Source organism: Giraffa tippelskirchi, chromosome 10 (genome assembly GCF_054371585.1).
Source record: "Giraffa tippelskirchi isolate mGirTip1 chromosome 10, T2T-mGirTip1v1.2.pri, whole genome shotgun sequence".
NCBI lineage: Eukaryota > Metazoa > Chordata > Mammalia > Artiodactyla > Giraffidae > Giraffa > Giraffa tippelskirchi.
In genome coordinates, this window is record NC_137284.1 from 98,643,961 (window position 1) to 98,662,372 (window position 18,412).

The following is an 18,412-nucleotide window of genomic DNA, read 5'->3' on the forward strand; positions in this document are numbered from 1 at the left end:
TTTTAATATGTTGTCTAGGTTTGTCATAGCTCTACCCAATCTAATTCTTGCCTGAAATGTACTATTTTCTACTGTAATGCTTTAACCAAAACTGATATTTCTGCTACCACTCCTTCTATCCTCAGAGATTGTTTCTTTTTGACGTTATTGTGGTTGAGATGAGAGGAGTTTCCCCTTTACAGTTAGAGAGACATGGATTAGTGTTTCATTAAACACAAATTTGAACAGGTAGAACTTTTTGTTTCTAGATTTATAGCTGAAATAAGTGGCCCAGAGTATGGATACCATGTAACTAAAACTATTTCTCTTCAAATACGCCTTTTCTAATTTCTCCCTGTTACCTGAAGTGTGAGTGTGTGCTTGCGCTCAGTCACTTCAGTCGTGTCTGACTCTGTGACCCCATGGACTGTAGCCTGTCAGGCTCCTCTGTCCATGGGATTCTCCAGGCAAGAATACTGGAGTGGGTTGACTCTCCTCCAGGGGATCTTCCTGACTTAGGGATCAAACCCGTGTCTCCTGGGTCTCCTGCGTTGCAGGTGGATTCTTTACCCTCTGAGCCATCTAGGAAGCCCATCATGTGAAGCAATAGTATTTTACTAAGACACAGCATATATTACGGTATCTAAGGTAAATGTTAAAGTATCTTCTGAATCCCATCATTGTTTCTGGGAATACACAAGTTAGGGACCACTCTATCATTTTATTCAGTCAAGTTTATTCTTGTTATTTATCTGCTCTTGTGATGTAGATATTAAGTCTAGAAACTATCTGAACACTTACCTAAACCTGGGGGTTACTCCTTCAATATGGTCCTTTCCTTTTATTCAGGAGCTGGAAGATATCAATTACATTATATTAAAGAAAGGAAAGGAGTGTGCATATTATAAATGTTTCAAATGAAACATAAAGAAAAACGAAGCACAAAGAAGTTAATAGGCTTATTGCAAATTTGACAACTAATTAATGTTGTGAGTAGAGCACATGGTTTGTGATTCATAGATATTTTTCTTCCATTCTTCATTTTATCATAAAGCAAAAGAAACAGGAAAAAAGGAATTATGAAAAGGCAAAAATATAAATGTGAAAGTATATTGTGAATGTCAGTTTAACACTTTATCCTTTTAATTCACCAATCACACAGTCACCCAGAATGTGAAACTCTTTTATGACCTTTCCACCTGACACAGCTAAATTGTTTCAAATCAGCTAAGAAAAGCTTAGACATACTGTGCTGACTTGTATGGTCTAACGGGTGTAACAGAAAATGTTCTTTCCCCAGGATAAAGATGTTCTAAGTTTTAATAATACAAGACATGTCAGTTATAAAATTATCCAGTTTATAAAAATGATTATCAACATTTAAACACTTTGGATGTGTGCCATTTGACCATCTTTTGTTTTATTTCACATTGTAGACCAAAGCATAGAGAAACTCGATCACTTAGTAAAGCTCTTCTGACCCCAGTCAAAATAAGGTAAAGAATTAAATGGTTACATGTGTTGGTAGGATAAAATTTCCATTAAGGTTGAATTAAAAGGAACATACTCTGATCTCTTACTGGATAAAGAAGTGCATTGTATTTAGAATAAATAGCATACCTGAGATCCTGGTCCCTTAACATGGTTGACTCACTGTGTATATGGTAGCGGTGGTGGTCATACTTGTGTGGAGACAGATTGAAGATGAATTTAAGTATACTTTGTAAAATGGAAAAGAGAAGTTGTCACTATTGCTATAATTAACTATAATAGAATGATATCTTGCTCAACATGAGCCTGTTATCCAACACTAGCCTGACTGATACTCAGATTTTGCATAAGTGGAATAAGTAGAATTAAGAGGTTTAGCTTCTCAAATGAATCTAAACAAGTACAGTTATATATACTAGACATTAGTCGAACACCACACAGTAAGGTTACCATACCCTAATCCTAAATATTACTTCTGAATTTTGTTCCTAGTTGTCATATTGCCTTTATGAAGGCCTCAGGATATTCCTCTTGAGATTTTAACTACATCCGTGTATGAGTACCCCATACTCGAGGTTAAAAACATTACAGGATTTTTCCTTTTTTTTTTTAGTGGATGGTTGGCAGAAGGGAGGGGTGATTGAGATTCTAATGAATCACCAAAGCATGCATTAAAAAAGGTCTATGAAGCTATATAAAAGTCATTCTTAAATCTGGAATAAAGATATACTAAAAATGAACTTTTGATTTATTAAGGCTTTTATTGGGCCTGGAATTTCTTTTAGAAATTAAAGTAGATTTTCTATTGGCATTTGAATGTATGAGTTAAATACTGTATATTATCAATTAACTTTACCTGTTTCTTTTTGTTTTTTTTAAATTTCTTTTTTACTTTTTTTCTCTTGGCCTTAGCTAGCCATGAAACGTCTCTTGGATTCAATGTAGTGCATGGGAGAAAACAGTAAAGGTTCTAGATCCCCCGTATGGGGTAGGGAAGGGCCACAGAAGAACTTGACCATTCACCAAGGACCTTGATGTGATTTCTGATTAGAATTTAATGAAAAGGGAATTCATGACCCTGGTGACTGGAGGGCATGGATGCAGTAGGATATGTTACCAAAAGTGAATGCATCTGTGGAAATTATACAACTTAGAGCAGATAGGAGGATGGTGATGAACAAGTTAACCTTTCCCAATATCCCTGAACTTAGACCAGTCATAGAGAGATGAGATAACATGGGAAAAGGCACTATAATCTGGAAATGGCAAATCTAAACTGATATTGACTGAGTGTACCTTAAAATGCAGGATTACGTAAAAATGGAGGGGCATTAGCGAAGATAGTTCAGTTCAGTTCAGTTCAGTCGCTCAGTCATGTCTGACTCTCTGCGACCCCATGAATTGCAGCACGCCAGGCCTCTCTGTCGATCACCAATTCCCGGAGTCTACCCAAACCCACGTCCATCGAGTCGGTTATGCCATCCAACCATCTCATCCTCTGTCGTCCCCTTCTCCTCCCGCCCCCAATCCTACCCAGCATTAGGGTCTTTTCCAATGAGTCAACCCTTCGCATGAGGTGGCCAAAGTATTGGAGTTTCAGCTTCAACATCAGACCTTCCAATGAACACCCAGGATTGATCTCTTTTAGGATGGATTGACTGGATCTCCTTGCAGTCCAAGGGACTCTCAAGAGTCTTCTCCAACACCATAGTTCAAAAGCATCACTTCTTCGGCGCTCAGCTTTCTTCACCGTCCAACTCTCACATCCATACATGACCACTGGAAAAACCATAGCCTTGATTAGACGTACTTTTGTTGGCAAAGTAATGTGTCTGCTTTTAAATATGCTATCTAGGTTGGCCATAACCTTCCTTCCAAGGAGTAAGCGTCTTTTAATTTCATGGCTGCAGTCACCATCAGCAGTGATTTTGGAGCCCAAAAAAATAAAGTCTGACACTGTTTCCACTGTTTCCCCATCTATTTCCCATGAAGTGATGGGACCAGATGCCATGATCTTAGTTTTCTGAACGTTGAGCTTTAAGCCAACTTTTTCACTCTCCTCTTTCACCTTCATCAAGACGCTCTTTAGTTCTTCTTCACTTTCTGCCATAAGGGTGGTATCATCCGCATATCTGAGGTTATTGATATTTCTCCCGGCAATCTTGATTCCAGCCTGTGTTTCTTCCAGCCCAACGTTTTTCATGATGTACTCTGCATATAAGTTAAATAAGCAGGGTGACAAGTTATAGAGAAAAAATGATTTTGCACGTCTGAATTTGTGTTTATAAAATCATACCTTGTCTCTGGTATAAAAATTTAAAGAAATTATTCAAGAATGCTGCCACACTCAAAATGTCTTAGCTTAGGTTTTAGATTTAACATGGAAGAAGAATATTATCCTGTCTGAAAACATCATTTGTTCAAGAAAATTAAAACAAATTATTTTTTGTTTATTGTCCAGCTTTGGGATTTTGATCCAAGCAATACTTATAAGTCAAAAGCAGAGATTCAGATAAAGCCTTGCATTCTGAAGTCACACAGATTAATTACAAGGGAGTGACTGAAACCTGGGCTTAACATAGTGTCTCACAGCAGTAGACTTGGAATAAATGGTATGATTGTCCTTATCATTGTTATTACTTCTCGCCTGTAGCCAGTTTATAAGGGAAGCAGTGCATTCAAGGCAAGCCTTCTTGATCTTACCTATAACTACCTCCATGATAGTAGTGTACAAGTTGGAAACAGAAATTGAGACAGAAACTTGAACTTGCCAAATGATTTCTTACGGTGGAGTTTTTGATTCTTTGTAATTGCTGATCTGAAAACCATAGCACAGTTCCTATACAACAGTGGTGAGGGAGGGAAGGGGCTGTTCATGGACACATGTGTTTGAATTAGTCTTCCATTATATCAGTCCTAAGGTGTCTTGATTTTACCGGTGATAAAGCTCACCTATTGCTTCTATTTACAATCATGGTTAAAGATTGTTAGTATTAAAGTAAATCTTAAGGACAGGAGGATTATAGTAGTACTCCATTCCTTCCTAAAACAACTGAGTTTCTGTCTATACCACATTGGTATTTATACTAGTGTGTCTATGTTGGTTTAACACCCTAAATGTGATGTAATAATTCTACTGAATTTTAGACTGAATACTACCATAAAGATCTACTATATTAAAAATATTTGCATATGGCATTCTCCTATCTGAAAATTTATGAATTTTAATAAAGTTGCTTAGATTTTATGGCCCACAGCTATAATTGTTCATAATCCAGGAATACCATTTAAAGGCAATTGAAATTATATGAAAACACTTAGCAGAATTATGCCTTCAGCTTTCCCATTACTTTTTTTCTAAATATTGGTGTCAGGTTTTCTTTTTTGAAATTTATTTATTTGTTTCTTTTTGGCTGTGCTGGTCTCCATTGCTCGGGCCCTTCTGTAGCTGTGGCTACCAGGGGCTACTCTCTAGTTGTGGTGATCAGGTTTCTCATTACAGTGGCTTCTCTTGTTGCAGAGCACAGGACTTGTGATTCCCGGGCTCTGGAGCACAGACTCAGTAGTTGTGGTGCATAGACTTGGTTACTCTGCTGCATGTGGGATCTTCCTGCACCAGGGATTGAACCCATGTCTCCTGCATTGGCAGACGAATTCTTTATCACTGAGCCTCCAGGAAAGCCTCCCATTCCTTTTATATATTGATTGTTAATTTCTACAGAGTAAATGAAAGATTACTTATTTAAAATGAAAACTAATGCTTAGCTTTGTAAATATGTTTGTGATCTAGCATGTGTAAAAATGTATCTTCATGATAGCTTAAAATTTATCAATATATAAATAGCCTATGGAGTAATATGTACTTTGGTCCAGCCACTCCAACTATTAAATAGGTGTCTTTTTTTTATCAGAGAAGACAACAACAATAGCAAAAAGAGTACTATTTAATTGTAATGAATGAATAATAAATAGTGACAATAGGCTCCAAATCAAAATGTACATCCAGTTTCATGTAATAAATAGTAGTAACTTCATACATTAGAAAACTAGAATGGAAAATAAAGTTTTAGAAATTTATTTTAGAGCATTTTCTAAGTTGGATAATTCCAGAAATCTCCCCTCATTGTTCTTTTCCTTCTATAGTAAACACATTACTAACTGTTCTTTTAAATTTTTTTGTTTGTTTTTTCTATTCAGTTGAACACAGCTTTATTGTTGTGTATACAGAATTCAACAAGAGGTGTTAGGTTTCCTAAAGAGTTTCACAATTAGAAAAATTATTTCTTGGCTCATTTATTATGTTCCAAATGTACCAAAAATAATTTAAGGCAGCCTTTGGGCTTTCCTGGTGGCTCAGATGGTAAAGAATCTGCCTGCAATGCAGGAGACTGTGGGTTTGATCCATGGGTCAGGAAGATCCCCTGGAGAATGGCATGGCAAACCACTCCAGTATTCTTGCCTGGAGAGTTTCATGGACACAGGAGCCTGGGGGGCTATAGTCCATGGGGTTGCAAAGAGTCGAATACAGCTGAGTGACTAACACAGTTAAAAATACATTGTAAGTATAACATGAATAAAAAACCGGTAAGAATGATGAAGGGAAGACTGGAAAAGAGTAGGGAAATAAAATGTAATTAGAAATAAGATCTGTATAATTAGAAATAAGATCTTTAAATACTTGTAGTGGGTTATATGTAAAGTGATAAAATGCAAGGCATGATTAAGTATAACAATTAAAAAGTACAAAATAGTTCTGTAACAAAGAGTATGGAATATAGAATTAGCTTATTTTTTGAGTACTACTTGCTGAGCTTGGTTGTGTTCAACTCTTTGCGACTCCATGGACCGTAGCCTGCTAGGCTCTTCTGTCCATGGGATTTTCCTGGGAAGAATACTGGAGTGGGTTGTCATTGCCTTCTCCTGGGGATCTTCCCAACCCAGGGATCTAACCCGAACCTCTTGCATCTCCTGCATTGCAGACGGATTCTTTACCGCTGAATCACTGGAGAAGCCCAGGATTTAGCTAAATCACAGTTTGTTTGTTTGTTTGTTTGTTTAAGAAGAAGTGGGATCTGACCTCACTTCTGAAGAAACAAGAGAAAAAGTAGACACACAGAGTAGAGGGTAGAATAATACCTGCAAGTTGAGTAGGCATGAAACAGATCGTTGGAATAGAACACAGTACTAGTGTATTTCGGAAATCAAATGCTGCATTATAAAGTAAAAGAGAGGACATGTAGGCTCATGGTGGGTATGGACCTGGCCAGATCTACAGTGCATAACTTTTTGCATTAAATAAGTATGGATAAAGAAGAACCTCAGTGACCCAGGCTTGAAATGATGGTTCAGTTGAATGGTTATGAAGAGGTGGGAATTACTGTTATTTTCAAGTTTTTTGGTGGGGGAAATCAAAGAAAGAAGGAGAGAATAGTGTCATGAACTTCAGGTATTTATGTCCTAGATATTTGAAGACAGTGTGGTTTCATCTATATTTTCACCAACCATTTCTTGCCCTACCCCAGCACTACCACTGGAGTGTTTTAAAGCAAATTCCAACATTGTAGAATTTCATCAGTAAGTAGTTCAGTGGGTATCTCTATAACGTAAGGACTTATTAGAAACATAACTGGAACACACATAAAACCTTAACAGAAAACCCTTAAGATTCTCTAGTACCTCATCAATACTAAAATTTCCCAATTATTCTTCCAAAAATTCTTAGGGGTAATATATTAAGGATACCTTTTTTGGCCTGGTTTTATCTGTATATTTTATATACAAGTATTTTTTTTGGCTAAATTGATCAAAATACTATTAATAGCTGTGCTAAAACATATAGTGTTTCAAATGATAACAAATTATAATGAAAATATCAGGCTATTTAAATTCTGGGACACAGGATTCAGTTGTTAACAGCTAAGATGAGGTGAACTAGCACAGAATCAGTATCATCTACAGTTTCATAGGTAGAGAAAAGGTGGCAGAACATAGCACAATTGAGTTTTCAGAGATGCATGAGTATTCAAAATTTCACTTTAATTTTCAAAGATGCATTAGTATTATTAAAAGTTCATTTGATAAATGATTCTTTTTTTTTTTTTAACTTTATGGAGAGCCAGAAACTGCTTGAATATCCTCCCTGTATCTGTTTAAGAAAATAGTTTGGGTAGCTATAGGAAATAGTTATAGGAAATAGAGTGAAATAGTTACTAAAATCAGTAAATGCAAAGAAAGCAAAGGAAAACATAAACCAGACAAAAATATTTCCAGGACCAAATTTTTAAGTAGTCTGTATTTTGTCATTTGTTAAACCACAATAGGCATACACAGAGCTGTAGTTCAACATGATTTTGTTTCTAACATAAATAAAGTTTGGAGCACTATTCTGCAAATCAACCAGACTGGACCATGAACTACAAATTATATATATATATATATATATATATATAGAGAGAGAGAGAGAGAGAGAGAGTGTTAGAGACTAAATGGAAAGTTATTGTTGAACATGAACAAACTACAAAGGGGCAAGAAGACTTAAGTTGGGAAGACCAAACTAGTTCTTTACATGTCATACACAATTCTTAATGATAAAATTTAATTCAACATAGGTATTTCAGAAAATTTACTTACTGCTTATAATAGTTGTCTTAGAATTTCTGGTCTGCCTCGTTTGAGCTTCAGTAGGACTTCAAGTGTTTCCCTAATTTGTAAGTGAAAGTGCGTATTACATAGTAACATATAGAAAAATAGAACCAAACTGCTCATGATATAAAATCAGAGTCAACATATAGTTTATTTGCAGATGAATATTTTTCAACTAAAATCATTGTACCTACTAACTGGCCAACAATCTTTTCCTGTACTAATCATTAAAAATTATTTTTAAATTATTCATTTAAAAGGGAGATTTTTCATGTAAAACAGGTTTGTTGGCAGAAGTTACTTAGTAATCAAAAATTACCAATACTGCTTTTAAAATCATTCTTCAGGATGTGTGTATATATATATATATATATATATATATATATATATATATATATACACACACACACACAAAGCATTTAAAAAAAAATCAATGGTAGAGTAAAAAGGTATCTTGGCTCATCAGTAACTCTCAAAGTATGTAAGTCCTTTATGACTATAGGGCTTTCATTTTACTCTACAATGGCTGGCAATGCTATACACAAAGGAAACAGTTTGTTCTCAACTTAAGAAGCCTGCAGAGGTCAGTATAGCAACAGCAACAAAACATCACATTGATCAGTTGATCAATGCTGAAGGTGGACCATTAGACCAAATGCATATTTATACATACCAGCATCTTGAACATTAAAATGAAATTTGTTATAGTTAGAATATGATATTCTTTGAGTAACTAATTTGAGTACATTTAAAGAAAATCAACATTTGGAAAATCATTCCACTCAAAAAGTGTAGGGAGCAGAGAAATCAATGTAAAATTATAGTAATGACTACTTTATATAAAAATAAATGTCTTTTTTGTATGCTGATGTATTTTAAAAATGTTCTGTTCATTTGAACTGGAGAGTATATTCCTTATTCTTGGTTCATCAGCTTCTAGCTCTTGTCAATAAAGCTCACTATTAACCTGGGCAAAGCTATGATTTTTTTTTTTGACATTGATACATAAGTGAAGTTTTATTTCTAGTCATATTCCATATAGTTCAGAATAAAAAGTGCTTCCAAATATAGCCATAGTTCTCAAGTACAATTTACAATTTTTGTACCTATATTGAATACAAGTATTTTAAATTTGAACATGAAAGTGAGCGTAAATATATTTCTTAAGAAAACATTTTTATAGTTTGTTTTTATAAAAATGAAGAAAATTGACAGGTTTTAGAAACTGTACTCTGATACCCAGAAGCTGTCTTCCCCATGATGACCTGTCAGTGACCTTTGTCATGACGTTGAAGGACTACACTCTCCAGGGGTGAGAAGTAATTCAACTTCAATTGTTCCTGTGCACCAGACATGTATAAAACAGAGACTATAAACATATCCCGTAGGCTTATTTTGGCTCCAGTTAAGCTGACACCATCAGACTCATTTAGTTTAGAACTTGCAGACGTGGTTTCAGTATCAGCTCTCTGCTGCAGTCCAGAAGGCTAACTAAAAGAAAAGCTAGCTAAGGCTAGCATTGGGCTTTTGCTGGACAGCAGTTCTCTGTTGTGAAGTAAGTTTCTCATACTTTTATAACACTTAATGCCATGTCACTGTTGCTCTGGTGTTTCTAATGCCACTATGGATGGACAAAGTCAAAAGCTTTTTCAAAAGATCAGAAAATAGGTAGGTAGATAGAAAGTGAGACAGATTAAATAGACACTTTTTAAATAAAGAATATTTGTTGACTCTTTTAAATGTAAGCTTTAGTTTTCCCCTAAATGTATTCCAGTAGGCACTTGTGCAAACAAGGAATGAGAAATGCACGTAAGCAATTAATTTTTACAGTCCACAAATAAATGTATACTTATTTTTTTCTACTTATACATTTGTTGCAATTTTATTTAAATTTTTTAAAACTTCTCTGAGGGTAACATCTAATACAACCATATATCCTTATCCATGGTAGTATAATGGACTATATAGTAGCCTACAAATTAGGCAAAGGTAAATAACCCTATAATGGATATAAAATAAATTTAATATAGTTAATACTGTTAATATCACATTCTATATCCTATTAAAAAAAACTATTGAATTTATATAAACTGGCTGCTTACATGTAAGTAGGCCAAAAATACAACCTAAAAAAAAATCTCAAAATGCATATTTAGGATATTATCTTAACACAATGTATAACCAGAAATCAGTAATAAATTGCAAGTTTAAAATGTCACTTACAATAAAAAAAATTCTCTCCTGAATAATTCTAAGATCGAGGAGAACGTTAAATCTGAGATTTTCAATTGTAAAATGATTAATGGAAAATCATAAAACAAAGCCTGTGGTGTCCATCCAAAGCTGTAATCAGACAAAAATTCAGAGATGTAAATGCTTACATTTAAAATCAAGGAAAATATAGAGGAAATAAATGTTAACTTAAACAGTTTTACAAATGAATATAACCAGAGCTGAAGAAAACAGAAAAATATAAAATAAATAACTAAAAATACCGGAAATAAACAGTTTCAAGCTAGTTGTTTGAGTAGGCTTTACAAATAGATCAAAAAACAAAGGAAGTGAAAGGGAAGGGAGAAAGGGAAAGACATACCCAACTGAATGCAGAGTTCAAGAAAATAGCAAGGAGAGATAAGAAGGCCTTTTTCAATGACCAATGCAAAGAAATAGAGGAAAACGATAGAATGGGAAAGACTAGAGCTCTCATCAAGAAAATTGGAGATATCGAGGGAACATTTCATGCAAAGATGGGCATAATAAAGGACGGAAAAGGTAAGGACCTAATAGAAGCAGAATAGATTAAGAAGAGGTGGCAAGAATACCCAGAACTATACAAGAAAGTCTTAGACCAAGATAACCACGATGGTGTGGTCACTCACCTAGAGCTGGACATCCTGGAATGTGAAGTCAAGTGGGTTTCAAGAAAAATACTATGAGCAAAGCTAATGGAGGTGATGGAATTCCAGCTGAGCTATTTAAAATCCTAAAAGATGATTCTGTTAAAGTGCTGTACTCAATACGTCAGCAAATTTGGAAAACTCAGCAGTAGCCACAGGACTGGAAAATGTTAATTTTCATTCTAATCCCAAAGAAGAGAAATGCCAAAGAATGTTCAAATTGCTGTACAATCGCACTCAATTTACATATTAGCAAAGCTATGCTGAAAATCCTTCAAACTATTCTTCAGCAGTACATGAACCGAGAACTTCCAGATGTACAGGCTGGGTTCTGAAGAGGCAGAGGAAACAGAGATCAAATTGCCAACATTCATTGGATCACAGAGAAAGCAAGGGAATTCCAGAAAACACATCTTTTGCTTCTTTGACTATGCTAAAGCCTTTGACTGTGTGGATCACCACAAACTGTGGAAAATTCTTAAAAAGATGGGCATACCAGACCACCTTACCTGTCTCCTGAGAAACATGTATGGGGATCAAGAAGCAACAGTTAGAACCAGACATGAAACAACTGATTGGTTCAAAATTGGGAAAGGAGTACGTCAAGGCTGTATATTGTCACCCTGCTTATTTAACTTATATGCAGAGTACCTCATGTGAAATGCTGGGCTGGATGAATCACAAGCTAGGTCAAGATTGCTGGGAGAAATATCAATAACCTCAGATATGCAGGTGATACCACTCTAATGGCAGAAAACAGAGCCTCTTGATGAGGGTTAAAGTGGAGAATGAAAAAGTTGGTTTAAAACTCAACATTCAACAAATAAAAATCATGGAATCCGGTCCCATGATTTCATGGAAAATAGAAGGGGAAAAAGGAGAAACTGAGACAGATTTTATTTTCTTGCATATGGTGACTGAAACTGTGAAATGTAAAGACACTTGCTCCTTGGATGGAAGGATATGACAAACCTAGACAGTGTATGAAAAAGCAGAGACATCACTTTGCCAAGAAAAGACCATATAGTCAAAGCTATGGTTTTTCCAGTAGTCATGTATGGATAGGCAAGTTGGACCATAAAAAAAGACATAGTGCTGAAGAATTGATGCTTTTGGACTGTAGTGTTGGAGAAGACTCTTGAGAGTCCCTGGACTCCAAGGAGATCAAACCAGTCAATCCTAAGAAAATTGACCCTGAACATTCATTGGAAGGACTGATACTGAAGCTGAAGCTCCAATATTTTGGCTATGTGATGCAAAGAGCTGACTCATTAGAAAAGACCTTGTTGCTGGGATAGGTTGAATGCAAAAGGAAAATGGGGTGGCAGAGGATGAGATGGTTAGTAGCATCACTGACTCAATTTGAACAAACTCTGGGAGATAGTGAAGGACAGGGGAGCCTGGTGTGCTGCAGTCCATGGTGTCACAAAGAGTGGAACACAACTTATTGACTGAACAACAACAACAATTTTCTTTGAAGTTTTATATATATATATATATCATAATGGACTTTATTATATTTTATATATACAATACAGTTCTTACTAATTATGTTGCTTTTAGACTCTAAGCTTGTGATGATTTGTTACAGTGACAATAGGAAACTAATACAGCTAATAAAAGAAATGAAAAAACTCATAAGAAGAATTAAAAATAAGGCTTACTATAAAACAATAGGGCTTCCCAGGTATCTAAGCTGGTAAAGAATCTGCCTGCAATGCAGGAGATCCTGGTTCAATTCCTGGGTTGGGAAGTTCCTCTGGAGGAGGTCATGGCAACACACTCCTGCATTCTTGCCTGGAGAATCCCCATGGACAGAGGAGCCTGGCAGGCTACAGTCCATGGGGTCACAAAGAGTCAGACACGACTGAGCAACTAAGCACAGCACATAAAACAGTATGTATGGCTGTGATTAAATATGTTGGATCACTAAATACAATTTAATGCTAATGACTCTGAAAATCTAAAAGAATTCCAGAATCTCCTGAAATGATTCCAAAGTTTGGCCAGTGAAGTATACAAAAATAAATGATACAATGAACTTCCAAATCTAGATACAAAGATTACAAAATAAATTCAGAGAAAACCCAAAAGAATATTAAAAAATAAACCATCATTATATGCATTAACATATTAAGCTTCAAATAATTCCATGAGGAAAGCAACCTAATTGTACCCATTTTGTAGTTGAAGAAACCAAAGTTAGTAGGCCCTAAATTTATATAGTTAATTAATTTCAGAGCCTATATTGAAACACGTGGCATCTGGTTTCAGTGCTTATCTTGTAACATTTTTATTTCAAGAATATCAGAATGGATAAAAATAAATCAATTTCCCAGCCCAGGGATCAAATCCAGGTCTCTCAGATTTCAGGTGGATTCTTTAATGTCTGAGACACCAGGGAAGCCAAAGAATACTGGAGTGGATAGCCTATTCCTTCTCCAAGATCTCTTCCTGACCAAGGAATTGAACTGGGGTCTTCTGCATTGCGAGCAGATTCGTTTTCAGCTGAGCTACCAGAGAAACCCCAAATCAATTTCAATAGCTCATTCAATCAATCAGTAACTCAGAAAAAGCAATATTTTGTCATATTTCAAAAAATATCTTGATGAAATGCAGTATCCCTGTATAAAAAAGTTAGCACAAACTAAAAACAAAAAAAAAAAATACTGTGATAAAATTTATTCCAACAATAATCTGCATTTACTTGATTTTTAAACATTGAATTTTAATTAAAATTAAGAAACAGAACAACATAAGGATGTCTATTATTGCTATTATTCAAGATGATTCTGAAAGTTCTAGAGAATACCATAAAGGGAGAAAAAATTAGAGATAAATTTATTATTGCTAGAAAACATACTTGTTTATTCAAAAAATTCAAATTAATTGATTAAAAATTTAAAAAAAATTTATATTTAGTACTAATGAGTGAGATTCATAATCAGCTACAAAATCAATTTGTTTAACATATATTGCTATAAAAGTTTAGTCAATAGAGTAACAAATATTCTCATTCACAAAACAATGAAAATAGGTAACACCTGTAAATGATTTTGAGGTGAAAATATGTTTCAAAATTGTTGAAAGACCTCTATAAAGATTAGGATAAGAAAGGAGAATTCTTCCTGAACTAGAACCATACTAAATCTTCATATGGATTATCCCCCTAAATAACTGATAAATCCAATTAAAATTTTTTTAAAGTAATATTGTATAACTTCTTACTTAAATGCTTAACTCTGGGGTAGATATTAGGTTAAAGAATAGATGTTCTACTGAGATGGATGAAACTGGAGCCCATTATACAGAGTGAAGTAAGCCAGAAAGAAAAACAACAATACAGTATACTAATGCATATATATGGAATTTGAAAGATGGTAACGATAACCCTATATGCGAGACAGAATAAGAGACACAGATGCATGGAACAATTTTATGGACTCTGAGGGAGAAGGTGAGGGTGGGACGTTCTGAGAGAATAGCATTGAAACATGTATATTATCATATGTGAAACAGAACACCATTCCATGTTCGATGCATGTGACAAGGGCTCAGGGCCAGGGCAATGGGATGATCCAGAAGGATGGGATGGGGAGGGAGGTGGGTGGGGGGTCCAGGAAGGGGAACACATGTAAACCCATGGCTGATTCATGTCAATGTATGGCAAAAACTATTACAATATTGTAAAGTAATTAGCCCCCAACTAAAATAAATAAATTTATAAAAAAAAAAAAAAAAAGAATAGATGTATAAGTACGCTGCTTTTTAAAGCTATGTATCTTATTGGTTATGGTTATTATCATTATTATTGTTGCTTGTAAATGAAACAGGTTTTGAGAGGTCAAGTGTATGAGACAGGATTAAATGTTTCCTCAGAATGTGAATAATTTGAGTCCTCTCAGTTTTGTACTTGTAAAGTCCCTGGTAGCTGAGTTGGTTAAGAATCTGCCTTCCCAAATTCAGATAAATTGAAGAAACTAGGGAAAACCACTGGACCATCCAGGTATGACCTAAATCAAATCCTTTATGATTATACAGTAGAAGTGAGAAAGAGATTAGATATGATAGACAGAGTACCTGAAGAACTATGGACAGAGGTTCATGACATTGTACAGGAGGCAGGGATCAAGACCATCCCTAAGAAAAAGAAATACAAAAAGGCAAAATGATTTTCTGAGGAGGGCTTACAAATAGCTATGAAAAGAAGAGAAGTGAAAGGCAAAGGAGAAAAGGAAAGACATACCAATTTGAATGCAGAATTACAAACAATAGCAAGGAGAGATAAGAAAGCCTTCCTCAGTGATCAATGCAAAGAAATAGAGGAAAATATAGAATGAGAAAGAGTCAAGAAAATTAGAGATACCAAGGGAACATATCATGCAAAGATGGGCAAAATAAAGGACAGAAATGGTATGAACCTAACAGCAGCAGAAGATATTAAGAAGAAGTGGCAAGAATACACAGAGGAACTATACAAAAAAGATCTTCCTGACCCAGATAATCTCGATGGTGTGATCACTCATCTAGAGCCAGGCATCCTGGAATGTGAAGTCAAGTGGGCCTTAGGAAGTATCAGTATGAACAAAGCTAGTGGAGGTGATGGAATCCCAGTTGAGCTATTTCAAATACTAAAAGATGATGCTGTGAGAGTGCTGCACTCAATATGCTAGCAAATTTGAAAAACTCAGCAGTGGCCACAGTACTGGAAAAGGTTAGTTTTCATTCCAACCCTAAAGAAAGGCAATGCCAAAGAATGTTCAAACTACTGCACAGTTGCACTCATCTCACATGCTAGTAAAGTAATGTACAAAATTCTCCAAGCCAGGCTTCAACAGTACGTGAATCATGAACTTCCAGATTTTCAAGCTGGATTTAGAAAAGGCAGAGGAACCAGAGATCAAATTGCCAAAATCCGTTGGATCATCAAAAAGGCAAGAGGGTTCCAGAAAACCATCTATGTCTGCTTTATTGGCTGTACCAAAGCCTTTTACTGTGTGGATCACAACGAACTCTGGAAAATTCTTCAAGTGATGGGAATACCAGACCACCTGACCTGCCCCTTGAGAAATCTGTATGTGGGTCAAGAAGCAAGAGTTAGAACTGGACATGGAATAACAGACTGGTTCCCAATGGGGAAAGGAGTATATCAAGGCTGTATATCATCACCCTGCTTATTTAACTTATATGCAGAGTACATCATGAGAAATACTGGGCTGGATGAAGCACAAGCTGAAATCAAGATTGCCGGGAGAAATATCAAGAACCACAGATATGCAGATTATACCACCCTTATGGCATAAAGTGAAGAAGAACTAAAGAGCCTCTTGATGAAAGGGAAAGAGGAGAGTGAAAAAGGTGGCTTAAAACTCAACATTCAGAAAAACAAGATCAAGGCATCTGGTCCCATCATCACTTTATGGCAAATAGATGGGGAAGCATTGAAAACAGTGAGAGACTTTATTTTTTTGGGCTCCAAAATCACTGCAGATGGTGATTGCAGCCATGAAATAAAAGATGCTTGCTCCTTGGAAGGAAAGTTATGACCAACCTAGACAGTATGTTAAAAAGCAGAACATTATTTTGCCAATAAAGGTCCATCTAGTCAAAGCTATGGTTTTTCCAGTAGTCATTTATGGATGTGAGAGTTGGATTATAAAGAAAGCTGAGCACTGAAGAATTGATGCTTTTGAGCTGTGGTGTTGGAGAAAACTCTTGAGAGTCCCTTGGACTGCAAGGAGATCCAACCAAATCATCCTAAAGGAAATCAGTCCTGAATATTCATTGGAAGGACTGATGCTGAAGCTGAAACTCCAATACTTTGGCCACATGATGCAAGAACTGACTCATTTGAAAATACCCTGATGCTGGGAAAAATTGAAGGCAGAAGAGAGGGGGACGACAGAGGATGAGATGGTTGATGACAACACCGACTCAATGGATATGAGTTTGAATGAATTCTGGGAGTTGGTGATGGACTGTGAGGCCTGGTGTGCTTCAGTCCATGGGGTTGCAAAGAGTCGGACATGACTGAGTGACTGAACTGAGCTGAACTTTTGTACTTTGTCACATGATTTAAAATCGCTTTAAAACATGTTGGGAAACTTTGTCAAGTAATTCTAAATTCCATGTGTAAGATTAAATATATTAGACTAACCAAGATAATTCTATAAAAAGATAGCTTATTTAATGTTGTACTTGACTTTTAAATGTTAAAATACATTGTAAAATTATAGTAATTAATAGGGAGAAACCAGCACAAGGAACAGAAGAGAAAACTGTCAAATGCATGTATCAATGAAAACACTAGTGTATGATAAAAATGGTAAATAAGTCACTGCAATTGATTAACTGTTTTTTAAATAGTGCTAGGACAATTATCTTTAACCATAATCACACTCCCAATAACACGCCATATTTCAGAACATCAAAGTGTAATCCAGGTTGGTTAAAGAATTAAATATAGCATGTGCACATGTATGTGTGCATTCAGTTGCTCATCTGCGTCTGATTCTTTGTGACCCCCATGGACGGTAGCCCTCCAGGCTCCTCTATCCATAGGAATTTATATGCAAGAATACTGGATTGGGTGGCCATTCCCTTCTCCAGGGGATCTCCTAGACCCAGGGATTCAACCCGCATCTTTGAGTCTCCTGCATTGACAGGTGGATTCTTTACCACTAACACCACCTGGGAAGTCCTTATATGGTCTGCAAAAATGTTCTCCCATTGTGTGGGTTGTATTTTTATTTTCTTGATGGTGTGTTATAAAGCACCAAAGTTTTTCATTATGGTGAAATCTAATTTATCAATTTTTTTGTCAGATGTGTTTTTGATGTCATATCTAAGAAAGCATTTTCAAACTCAAGATCGTAAAGATTTACTCTTAAGTTTTCTTCTAAGTATTTTAGAGTTTTAAGTGCTTAAATTTAAGTCTATGAGTTAATTGTATATATTGTGTGAATTAGGGGTACAGTTTCACTCTTTTATATGTAGATTTCCTGATGTTCAGGACCAATTGTTAAAAGACTGTTCTTTCTTTCCTCATTGAATTTACTTGATATCCCTTTTTGTTGTTGTTGTCCTTTAGTGACAATTGCATTAAGTTTATAAAGTCTGTTTTTAATTATGTGGTAGCACTGCAAGCTCACTAAACTTAGTGGTCAATTAATGGTGGGACATGTCTTGAATTAATAAATCTCCCAACTTTTGCCAAGTGGTTCTTTGTGTATTTGAAGGCCAGTTCAGTGCTCCAAGGAGCAGTCTGTAACTCTGCCTTAGCCTTCTCTTCCTGCTTGGGGAAAGCCTCAAGTTCTGATAGAGGTAGACAATTAGAGTATTTTCAGTTTTTTCTTGAAGTGTGCACAGCTCTGCACATGTGCTTGGCAATCTAGGTTGTCAAG